General features: G+C 45.6%; 2 long non-coding RNA genes across 2 annotated transcripts in view; one reads left to right on the forward strand and one right to left on the reverse strand.

Moving 5' to 3' along the window:
- The first annotated feature begins 385 nt into the window (after positions 1-385).
- LOC125759585 (uncharacterized) overlaps positions 386-12,483 on the forward strand; it is a 504,118-nt gene continuing 492,020 nt past the window's right edge. The window contains exon 1 of the long non-coding RNA XR_007417208.1: positions 386-431. This is a non-coding gene — a long non-coding RNA (uncharacterized LOC125759585). The remainder of the gene's footprint in view (positions 432-12,483) is intronic.
- The window catches only part of LOC119402929 (uncharacterized), a 30,531-nt gene continuing 20,517 nt past the window's right edge, over positions 2,470-12,483 (reverse strand). Inside the window, exon 4 of the long non-coding RNA XR_005186007.2 lies at positions 2,470-2,511. This is a non-coding gene — a long non-coding RNA (uncharacterized LOC119402929). The remainder of the gene's footprint in view (positions 2,512-12,483) is intronic.

The raw sequence follows: 12,483 nt of genomic DNA on the forward strand, positions 1-12,483 counted from the left end.
TTACAGAGCCGTACACTAGATGAAGCTGCTTGTTCGGTCCATCATCACACTGATCTTCCCGCCGATCACGGGCCCTCGCGTGCCTCCGTGCATAACGACGGAGGCGCGATTATGCACGCCTCCGTGGCATGCGAAATCAAAGAGCGCTATATTTTGAAAATGTATGTCAATGAACGCACACGTATACGTTCAAGAAAACCAGAACGACAATACTAAATCCGCGTTATTCATTACGACCACAAAACATTATTAACAACCAGTGTGCAGTAAAATAGCATTACTCGGGCCGCTACCATTGTATACAGTTGAAACGTGCGATCAGTATTTTTTTTTGCTTGCTGCGCACCGTTCATGCACATGTCCATGCCTTGTTTATTTCGAAGCCCGCCACGGTGGTCTAGTGGTTATGGCGCTCGGCTGCTGACCCGAAGGTCGCGGGATCTAATCCGGCCGCGCGGCTGCATTTTCGGTGGAGGCGAAAATGTTTGAGGCCCGTGTACTTAGATTTAGGTGCACGCTAAAGAACCCAGGTGGTCGAAATTTCCGGAGCCCTCCACTACGGCGTCTCTCATAATCATATGGTGGTTTTGGGACGTTAAACCCCAGATATTATTATATTATTGTTTATTTCGAAAACCTACAACATACGCTACTGCAAATGGTGTAAAGATACTTGTGCCTAAAGAAGTGATCCGAGAAAAGCACCACAGCCTTCCACAGGTCGCGCAGAAAGATAGTGGTGTAGATATCTGACGAGTGTTTATGACGCGTGTATAAAATCGCAGTGGGATATATATGGAGATGTACTGCAGTGCAAGGTTACCTTAGATGTTTCGCACTCACGTCTCCTTTGCAATGAACACTTTTCTTGGACGCCTACCTCAGATCGGAAGCGCGCGCCAGTATAGCGAACAGCAGTTCGGCATTGCGAAGCGGCACGCGTCTTGCAGCTGCTTCCGGTGAGTTTTTAAGCGCGCAGAACTCAGATATTGTGTTCTTGTCGATTAGTGGCAGCACAGTGACCATTCAGATCTGGGTGTCGAATAAAACTGCCGCACAGTCTTGGCCCGAAAGATCCACCAAAGACTGCTCCTCCACACCTCCGTAGCCGCTAGCGGACGATTTCGCGACAGCGTCCAACAAAAATAGGCGGAAGCGCCCAGTGTTGCCGGAGCACCAAGCATTATCAATATCCCCTATTAGTAAGATATAAGTTGCTTCCCAAGAAAATATCCAGGTTGTCAAAAAATAGTTCACGACGATTACGATACTATCTAATACGAATTCTGAGCGCAGCTGTTTACTTGCATTCATTTTGCAATAAGTTGAGTAGCGACTGCCTGGCCTACCGAGAGACCGCGGAAGGGAGCGCGTGGGCGCGTTCCGCAAGAACCGCCGCAGACAGGCCTCCCTTTATGCTGTGCTTTATTTTCATTATATCATTTCGGTAGACACCCTCGCCCCATACCTTAGTGATGACGTCATCGGCGACCGCACAACGGTGCGCACTACTGTGGCGCCGCGGGTGCCCGCCGCAGAAAATTCTCACCACTTTCCTTCCCTCCTAGCGCTCTCTTCGCTATCCCCGTTTTTCATCCTTCGCCGCTCTTTGCGTTCGCTCTCTTTCGTCCTGTTTGCGCTCTGCCGATCATGACGACGCCGACGCCACTCAAAGCATGAACGGGCGCCTGAGAGCGCTGCGCTCTCAGGCACCCGATCTCTTCTTGTAGCGTCACTTACAGAGTTCTAATGGTGCTGTAAAGTCCACGACAAGTATATATGATGGAATAAATATATTTAAATGTTTGAGTTTATAATTTTTGTTTCATTGACAGAGCATGTAGGTAAAAAGACAGTGAGTATAGTAATAACTGCACCAGTGAAACGGCCGTACATAATAATTTTAATTGTAATCATAATTTTATATGAAACGCCGAATTTCATGAATTGCACGTGGATAAAATTATACATTTTACATCCTGGCAATACTCATAGTGTATTCCTGCGATTTTTACCTTCGTAAACAAGCAGAGTTTGCCACATGAAGTGCTCCTAAAGAACACTTTCCATGAAAACTTGCAGCATTTTTAAATAAAGAGCTGCGAGAAAACGCGTCCCAACTTCAAATTGAAGTCAATCTTCAATGTATTTGAATGTTCTTCAACTCCCCCTCAGCAGAGCGTCAGCACTCGGAGTCAGTGACAGAGCAGGAGCCAGCAAGCCATTTTCGAGGACCACCAATGATGCCCGCTTGTCCGAGACAGTCGCGTTACAACAAAGGTAATAGATGTGCACAGGTCAAAAGCAATGCATTGCCTATGATACATAGAGCTTTGGTTCTCCCAGTAACTAACATCACGCTTTAAAGTTTACTATTTAAAAAAGCCTTTATTAACGATTTTTAGGCTTGTAACAGATGAGCGTTTTGTAACCCTCTGGTCTGTAGCATCTCCATCCTCCTATAGGCTTCGTTATCTCTGGTATAGTTGCAATAAGGGTTCCATTTGGTTTCTGGTGAAAATAAGTTTAGTTTGAAGATTATTGGTACATGCGGCGTTCAACTCTTTGAGACCAGAAACTTAATGCGACTTTTCGGCTAATGATATTCTTCAAAGACATAAGCTACTCAAATGAGTTCACATAAAGCAGCTATATGAAACAAAATTGATATTAAACTAGAGGCCTTCACTTTCAAACTAATGACTATTTTATTAAGTCATTCTATTAATAAAGCTATAGCATATGTGCTGCCACCTTAAAGCACAACCGCAAGAAAATGCGAGCCTGAGTGAGAAGCATGTTCTCTTCATTGATGTAGCATACCTGTAGGGAACTCCGAGCAAATTTTGACATTATATATGGGAAAAGTCGCTTTGAAGGGCTTGTAAATTGAGGTGTTTTTGTTGATACCGGAACTATAAAAAAGTTGGCAGTGCCCACGCATTCTGGAAATCGATTTTGTGCGAATGAGTTGGCAAGTAGTAGATATGCCGGATTCTTGTGCTTTGAGTCTTGCGCAACGACGTGGATCGACGTGTAGGGGTAAATTTAGCAGTTCTGCGCATGTCGTTGGTATGGCAGGCAGGGCTGCTACACTGACGTGCAGAGGGTAGTAGCCCGTGCTGCGACGTAAGTTTGGAACTTTCGTTGAAGGGACGTCCATTTAATTGCGACGGATTACTAGCTACGGTTCGATGATATACATATCATAAGTAGTGGTCATGGGCGTATTCGCGGAACGCTTCACTATAGCTTGCGGAGTAAATATATATGAGGATGTTGTATTTGCAGATAGCTAAAACGGCAACAACTGCCGTCACACAGACCACACGCTTTCATAGGATCATTTTGCTTAGCAGCTTGAAGTACTGGCGCGGTTCTGTGGTAGAATACTTGACTGTCATGCAGAATGCGTGTATTCAATTCCGCCACGAGCCACGATTTTTTATTGTTTGCTTCGATTAGAATTTTTCGCTCATCGAAAACGTCGTCGTCACCGCCGCCGCCGTGTTTTCTGCATAATGGGTTTTTGTACGCAATGGCGTTAAGATTTTCAAAGTCTATTCTCACTGTTCGTGGACTGTGAATCACGTTTGGTGCATACCCGTATACCACGGGCGGTGTTATGCAGGTATGGGCCATGCGTGACAGGTGGAAAGGCTTTCATGATGTACGCGACAGCCAATCGAGGTATTCATCGCGTGACCTGTGCATCGTGTTGATCATGCACTCATGTCCTCTCAATACTGTGTTTGGTATATACCATGCTAAGTAGACGACCACGAGAGCGCCCAGACGTAGACGGATAGATAGATAGATAGATAGATAGATAGATAGATAGATAGATAGATAGATAGATAGATAGATAGATAGAGATAGATAGATAGATAGATAGATAGATAGATAGATAGATAGAAACGCTCAAAGTGCATTTCGTTCGCTAAGAAATGATTTGAATTTAACCCTGTCAGACGCCACCTACGAAGAACATCCGTAAATACCTCTGCATCAATACAAAGTTATTTCAAGGCGCTCGATATTCTATTGCAACAAAAGTAATGTCATAATACGCTAATTTATGTCTGTTATAGTAATTAATTTTATCAAAAGTGTAATTAAAGATGTATTTATTTGGAATTCAGTCATGCTCTTTTTATGCATAAATGGAATCAAATCTAAGGCAAGAAATATAGTCCAATTCGTGCTCGGCTTTGTCCCTTTCGAGCAAATACCATTTATACTTTTGACGTGGTTTGCGGGAAGCGGAACGTCGAACGCCTCGTCTAACGTTGTAGTGCCTTCAGCAAAATAATCATATGCAATATCACACTGCAAATTGATGTTAAATAAGGACGAAGTTATTATGCAGTAGTTTCAATTCACCCATAGCTCAATTTATCTTGCTCTTTTCTAGCCGCTAGTCGACAACTAGCAAAAACAAGTGGTGTACGCATTTGTGTGAGTAGAGTCTCAGAGGGTTAAAACACAGCTTTACCCACTTGCTGCAAGCGACACGTGATCTGGAAAGAACTGCTTTTCGGCCCATGCATTTGCATGACCTATGGTAGTAAGAGGCGGTGCACATGCATGCGACACGCTGGAATGTCCCTGAGACAGCACTCTGATATTTATCTAAAAGCGACAACCAGAAGGCAGAAGTGCTTTGTGTTGGGTCACATTATAGCGGATCTGTATATTCCGAGTCGAAATGGAGTTCTGTAGGCACGTTGTCCCTAGCTCCAGTATGTGCCGAAGAAATTGCACAAAAGCCACTATTCACCATGCTCCACTAAAGATGAGGTGTCCGAGGGCAAAAACGTATGTGCCACACGAATTGACCAAACCGCACTGTTAACTGCTGACCGGTAAAGTTTAAAGGAATAACTTGCAGAATAAGTGATTAGCAACACTTAATGGAGTAAGATAGTAAAAGTAAAATGAGAAAAGACAGCATACAAGCAAAGCAAAATACAAGTAAAGAACGTGTTACAGTGCGTTATTGGCTTCCTGGTTGTTACTGATAATATAATGTCGAACACTACAGGAAAGCAACCAGCCAAACAGCAAAAAAATAATACTGCACATCGGCGCAATAAATTATCATGTAAATGAAATCGCAGAAACTAAAAACAAATCCACCGACAAAACGGTACTACCTAATGTGAATTCTGACCGCAGATTCCGGTTGGGGCAAGGCCAACTGTGTTTGAAGTTTTGTTTTTCCTCAAGGTATGGATCACAACATAAATTATAATTGTTGTGAAGTTGGACAGCACCCACTGCGCCATTATTCGTCTTTCTGCGGATAAGCCAGGTACCCGCTACGCACCTGTAAGGTATTATGTGCACTTTGTTGATGCTGCATGCGGCTGATGACGATGAAGAATTATGCCAGAGCACTTTGCAGTAGGTGGAAAATCGTTGCGCAATTACGATTCCGCGATGACTGGTTGTTATTTTCTTCTCCTATGCTATATTGCATAAGTTAACGCGATTGCTTGCTTGATATGACGTCTGTATAGGGTCGTTTTGCAAAGGCGTTCCCGCGCCAGCGTGGTAGAATACTCGACAGCACCACGCAGGGTCCGGGTCCAAGTCCCATTCGATTCTGGGTATTTTTTTTCTCATTTTATTTTTCATGTTTATAGGTTACTCTTCCATGTCTATCGGTTATGCCACCGACGGCGACGCCGCTCAACGCAAGAACGGACGCCTAAGAGCTGCGCTCTAAAATTGCCCAGCTTGCAATGAGCCGCGCAATGCTGGGGCACAGCAGAGGTGGTCGGCACTCGGCTTGTCCAGGCTTCTTAAGCTGGGGCAAAGTCCCGCACTGTAAGCGTAACCTTAGTTCCATAGGCGACCGCTACAGGCGCAGCTCACGTGAAAGAGAAGTGTTCTTCCTTTTGTTCTTCGAGAGCCTTGATGATGATACTAACGCAGGCAAAACCACATATAGCATAGCCAACTGTAGTATGCGGTGCTCGCTCCACTCCGGCAGTGCGCTTCGATACTATTAACATGAACGAAGAAGACAAGGCGACGGAGCGGAGACCTCGCAAGGCAGCAGCAGCGCGGGCTCGCCGCGAAGACACTGTGGTAAGAGTTTGCGAGGCTACAGAGAGACGTCAGCATCGTGCGGACCCCGAGACAAAAGCCCGCGAAGCCGAAGCAGCGCGGAAGCGGCGGCAAGAGAACCTCGATGAGGTACGGGCGCGGGATGCAGCGGCCAAGCGCTGAAAGCTGTCGCTACCTGAAGTTGGTGGCGCCGACGCGCGCTTCAAGAGCCATTTCCTAGACCACACGTTCGGCCACAGCTGCAAGGTCTGCGACCGCTAGTGGTTCGACAACAACCTGACCACAATCGCTACTATAACAAAGTGTGACTTCTTTATATGACAGTAGAGGAATTTTACGGAGCATTCACGGTTTACCCGATTGTCTCCCAGCCAGCTCCTCAATGATCATTCATTCATGATGTGGCATGACTTTTTATCCTTTTTTCCATTTCTTCTCTTTCTTTCTCGGTCTGTATTTGTGGATTCATCTTATTTTTATATCTTTCCTTGTTCTTCTCTTTCTGCCTTTCTTTCTTTTTCTCTCTTGATCTCTGTTTCTCTACATGTGTTCTTATGCCTGTTACTTTCTATATCTTTCTATCTCTATTTCTCTCCCTCACTCGTTCTCTCGCCCATCCGAGTTATTCTATCACATACCGGACAAATGGCGCTGCGGGAGAGAGCGCGCCGGCCGCACGTGTCCAGGGACCGAAGCAGAACATGGCGAAGTGAGCTCGTACCGGCATGAGGTTTCTTGTCTGCACAGCGAACCGGAGAATGGGCTGCCATAATAGCTCTGCAGTAAAATGCAGCAATGGTAAATTAAGGCCGGACAGAGTGTAGCAACACTTGAAATTTCTTTATGTTTAGCAGGATTGAAAGTTGGGCGAGTTGGTTGTTTATGTTTGTTTCCGTGCGATGTGCAATGGTATGCTTGCTATTTTAACGAAATATTCTCAGTGGTATGAATGAATTTGTGAACCGGATGGCAGTGGTATGCCGAGCGCTTAACCTTACACGGGTGGTCGCGGCGTCGAAACATAGATGCGGGTGAGCGATGGAAGTCGTCGTGATAAATTCGGTCATGAAAAAGTTTGTGAAAGTGTGAATGAATGGTGACTTTGAGACGACGTGATAAGCTTTCGATATGAATGCGATTTCAAAGAGCCATGACGCCACAATTACGCGAGTAATAAGAAACAAGAAGCGTACAGCTGTGTGTTGCACGGATTGTGTGCTTTTCTGTAGATTTCCTAAAAATTCAGTGTCACCTCTCTGCCGTGCGTTGCACAGCTTTGCGTAGCGAGGAGTCCCAGGTCTGGATCCCGAACATGCTTCGGAAAATATTTTTGAACTATTTTGACGGCAATTACCCGCCGACAGTGTCCACATATAACGGTTATCGCAATAACAATCCTCATCATGCGGTACTGGCATTATTCACTCAGAATGTTAACGCGGTAGCGTTAAACAGGCCGTTTCGCTGGAAGTCCGGCGTTGGTGTCAGCGTCGCTGTCTGCGTGGTTGGTTGTGAGCGAAAACTCAGCGTTGTAACTGACCGAAAAATCGATAAAGATGCAAATAAAATAAAATAAATATATTCACTTCGAGTGACAATTGAACCCACGCCTTCTGCTTGGCAAGCAGGTGTTCTACCGCATATCGACGTCTTTGTTTGTAACTGCTTCGGAGAATAAAAACAATACCTAAATGTCTTGTAGTGGGAAGAGTCTCCCAAACGCGTGCAATATTGCGTGGCCCACGCATAGAATCGCGCCTGGCGTCAAAGCATGTGTATTGGGCAACGAGCGGGTGTTTTGTAGCCCGACCCATTAAAAGCGCTCAGACATAATAATTCGTCATCAGCAGCAAAAGCATGAACAAAGTGAGCAACGACGTAGGTTCGCGTGTTGCCATACGGACACGTAGTGGACCTTCCGCTGATTCGCAAAAATAATAATGGCGTAGTGGGCACTGCCGAACTGTACTTGCAGTAGGCTTTCTAGGCTAGTTTGAAACGACCAACGTTACGCGCACACTCTTTCTTCCTCACGGCATGATTCAGACATGCACCGAGAACCGAAGCTAGGCTAGCACTTGAGAAGGCGATGCGCACGGGGCCCGATTGCGCTATCGCATTCTACTCTTGAAGGCGAAGCTTCAGCGTACTGCAAGTTTTTTAAAGCAGACATGCGCGTTTCGCTCTCCTCTCTCTGCACAAAATCTCCCAGCAGGCTCTTATAAAGGGGTCTTGCCGCTGGACTGCAAAGTCGGCAAGGTGGTACCTATCAGTGCTGGGCAGTATCGTCACTCGGTATACGGAGACTTGGCATGTACCATGTCGTCGCACTAACTATGGATTGGAAACACTACATTACCGTCTTGCAAGTGCAACAAGCAAGTGAAAATTAACTAATATGATCTGCGTATATTGTCTAAAACTGACGTGTTAAACTGGATGTGCTGATTGTGTTGTTCATTATTGTTGGACGATTTCTGTAATGGTTACGTAGTTTCATTGGTTCATGCATTACTTTGTTATGAATATTTTTGTATGTACTTCTAAGTTGTTATTCTATTATTTGCTGTCATGGGTGAGCGTGTTGTTTTTGTATTGTCGCTTTCGTTTGCATACAATTTTTGTATTTTGGTAATTTTTTGTAAATTTCTGTTTTTGATTTTTTTCTGGGAGAAGCGGTCAGTCAACCTGTGAAATGGAGCTATTTTCCATTTGCATCAAATCTAGTGTACAGTGTATTTTCGTGTATTTGTCACGCAGTTGAATAAACCCAAACTCAAAAAAAAGATACGCGTATCTTAGATACAACCTTGGACACTCCTGATTAGTTCGTATTTGTATCGTGATACGACTCGAAAGATGTTTATCAGTATCTGGATTTCCGATACTTTACGGGTGTATGGCGCATCTTCAGATAAAAGACATATCGATCGCAACACGCGCGTCAAATCAAAAACTCACAGGGTCTCTTATGCATTCGCCTAAAACGACAAAAAGGCGAAAGCCAACTCCTTTTTCGTCGTGTATTGATCCTCCATAACTCCTCGGAAAGCTTTCTGCACCAAACGTGGTTTAGCACTGCCTCTAGGATCGGAGGGATTGCAACCTTTCAGCACCTTATCTGGGCTTGCACTGCCTCCGTGATCGGCCGACCTTTGACCAAGCGATGATGTCATGTGACCTCATGTTATGTGACGTCACAAATTTTGGCGATCTATGATGTAACAATAACATCGTATAAGCTTCCCAAGCAACGCTTAGCGGCGCTGCTGCTCTTGACAGGCAGCGCCATCTCTGGCAGAAAAAGAGAAACTAGAGTGTTCGCAGCGCCCGTTTTCCCTTCTCTCCACCGCGTTGCTGCTCGCTTCTGTGCACGTGCAGAGCTCTCGCGGTGCACTTTCGGCGCCTCGCAATGTACCGCTTGCAGTGCGGCTTCAAATGATTTTCAAGCTTGACTGGCACTTCCGAAAAGCGAACTTGATAAAACGAGAAAGGCTGATCAATCACGTTAACGGTGAAGAGCAGACGATCGATCGACGACAACCACCCGACTCAAAGCGAAATGCATTTCCCAAGTCGCGATTACACGTGTAGGACGTATACCTCTAGGTAAGTCTCATTCTGTCATGTTAAAGATGAAAAATGGTCCACATGCACTCCGAAATGAAGCCGAACACGCTATCGATGTTCTGCGGCGTGGACTACGAATCATATGTTTGTTGTTTTGATATGGCATGCTTACAGTAGCAGCCGTGTACTTTCGTGAACAAACGTTTGCGGCGTGCGAAAAAAAGATTATACGGCCATGGCACTGCTTCCTGAGAAGGTTAGAGTCAAGTCCTCCGTGCCGCTGGAGATCACCCACCGATTAAGATGCGAGGCAGCTAGCTGAGCCTTAACCACTGTCAAGCAAGATGAACTGCTCGCCTCGTTTTTTCGGCTCTCGCGTCATGCTTGCAGTCTCTTTTTATGATATTGACTTGACAGGCGTATAAAACCTGTTGCGTGAACGCGGCTAGAAAATCGCACAAAGTCAGAATGTGGTTACTTCAGGGTTGCAATTGCAAAGCATGTATTAAGTGCCAGTTATATTTAGCGGCTTAAATATATCACCCTATAAAGTGACAAAAACAAAGCAAACCTGCAGAACCATGTCAAAGCTTGCTGAAAATGCACAGATGTCCGTTCCGGCGTGATAAAGCAGCCTTCCCGACGCGTGAAATGCAGGCGCCGAACTTCTGACAATGTGCGGAGTTCAGTTGAATTCAAACAACCGCGCAACGCTAACGGTATAACGCGATGTGAACGTTCGACAACGACGCGTAGGTCTCACGAGCACGGGAATCAAAACACAGTCGCTTCACCTACACCGTAACTGGACTTTAACAATGCGAGAAGACAGCGAGTAATCATTACTGTAGTCGCTGCGGGCATGCGCCCCGTTACTTACCGATTCAGGTAGTCGGAACGAACGAAAGCGATGAACTGAGACAGCCAAAATAGAAGGCGAGACAGCGCTGTCAGCTATCCACGCTTGCCGCCTTTATTTCTCGTGCGACACGCCCGGGAACCGATACAGTTTAACACGTGAATCGTGTGCCTTGTCTGCACTGGTGGCTGGCCACTAAACCGCAATACTTCGGACCACGCTTGCGCTTCCGCGGGGTCGCTTCTGCCATCGTGGAAATGCGCAGCTTCGCACAGCAAGCCTCTCGGTTCAACGTACCCAGCTGACGGCCTCCCAGTTACCCGCATCGAGAGAAGAACGCGTGCGCACGTGCGCTACCGCTACCGTGAAAGGGGCTGAGTCGGCCGCGCGAAGGTTCAGAGCTTTCCGACAGAGCCACAGCGCGGCTGGCGCGGCGCTGTCGTCGGGCCGCAAACTTGAGCTTGGGTTCCCTATAGTGACTTCATGACGTGATCATTTTTCGCATTGTGTTGACGTCAACGTCGAGGAATGCCGAGAGACGTGATGGTCAACTTCCGCATTTGATGAGGCATCTAAAGATTTCATTTCAATAAGCATTGGGTGAACACCGCTTCCCAAGCTAATACTGCGTCACTAATCAAACTGAATGAAACTAAAGACAGAGACATTCTTTTATCTTTCCCTCAAGTCTCCCAGCGCGGGCTGGTGATGAAGTCTGTCCGTCGCTGCGGTGGAGCAATCACATGGTGGCGCTAATGCCGTCTCGATGACTAAAGCGCGCGAACGTCTACGCCCTACTGACCCAGTGTTTTTCTCATTTTTCCTTCTTTCTTTAGCTGTCACTGCCGCGAAATTTGCTTTTAACCACTGTTTTGTGCCGCGTACAGATGCGCGAGACGTCTATTGCGCAAATTTTTATGCTGCTGTGGCCTGGTTATCAAACTTTCTTTAGGTGATGCTTTGTTACGAAGTCGGAAGAATGTCAGAATGGGGTTGCCTTTCCTCTCGTGGCTTTCACACCGAAGCTCTATGACGAAACCCTGTGGAGCTAGTTTACTTACATGCTATGAAATTGGCACAACCGGTAGCGATGCTACATCTAATAGAAAAAGCATTTGCCTACCGGAAGATATCTTGGCGTACCGTATGCTTTCTCCCTGCTATCTTTATTGAAATAGTGATTAATATCATGTTTGATTGTTAGCAAAATAAGTGCTTTCTAAGCTGTTCTTCTTTTGAATCCCATACATTGCCTAGGTCTCTGTATAGTTTTATTTCTGGTCCGTTCACTAAAACGTTTCGTTGCAAATGCTGCCAAATAATCTCCCGCTTTTATTCTACTTTAACTGCATGCGTTTCATCTGCTATACCGTAGTTACATTCCATTGAGCTTATCGTTAAGTCAAGAGCACCTGATTACGAAGTATAATAATCTGGGTGCGCCTGGAGTATAACAAAAATTTCACATACTACATGATAAAATAACAAAAGTGAGTTTGTATTTTATTATTGCTCTTAGGGTGTTTATTAGACGGCACTCAGCGATAACGTGTAATGGCGACAGTCACGGCCAAGCACGAACTCTCAGCGCGAGCGGCGTCCTTTCAGGATAAACTAAAGAGGACGACCCATTAGAAGACGCAGGTTCCTACTGTTAGCGGCCGCATTTTCCACGGAGGAGAGAATGCTTGAGGCCCGTTTACTAAGATTTTATGTGTACATTAAAGAACCCCAGGTGGTCGAAATTTCTGGAGTCTTCCGCTACGGCCTTTTTGATAATCAGAGCGTGGTTTGGGTGACTAGCCGCAAAATTGTTAAATGCGAAGCATTTCTTAGCGAACCCAGTCAACCTTGAGCGTGTTTATCTATCTATCTATCTATCTATCTATCTATCTATCTATCTATCTATCTATCTATCTATCTATCTATCTATCTATCTATCTATCTATCTATCTATCTATCTACGTCTGCCGCGGTGG

Source organism: Rhipicephalus sanguineus, chromosome 8, assembly GCF_013339695.2.
Source record: "Rhipicephalus sanguineus isolate Rsan-2018 chromosome 8, BIME_Rsan_1.4, whole genome shotgun sequence".
Classification (NCBI taxonomy): domain Eukaryota; kingdom Metazoa; phylum Arthropoda; class Arachnida; order Ixodida; family Ixodidae; genus Rhipicephalus; species Rhipicephalus sanguineus.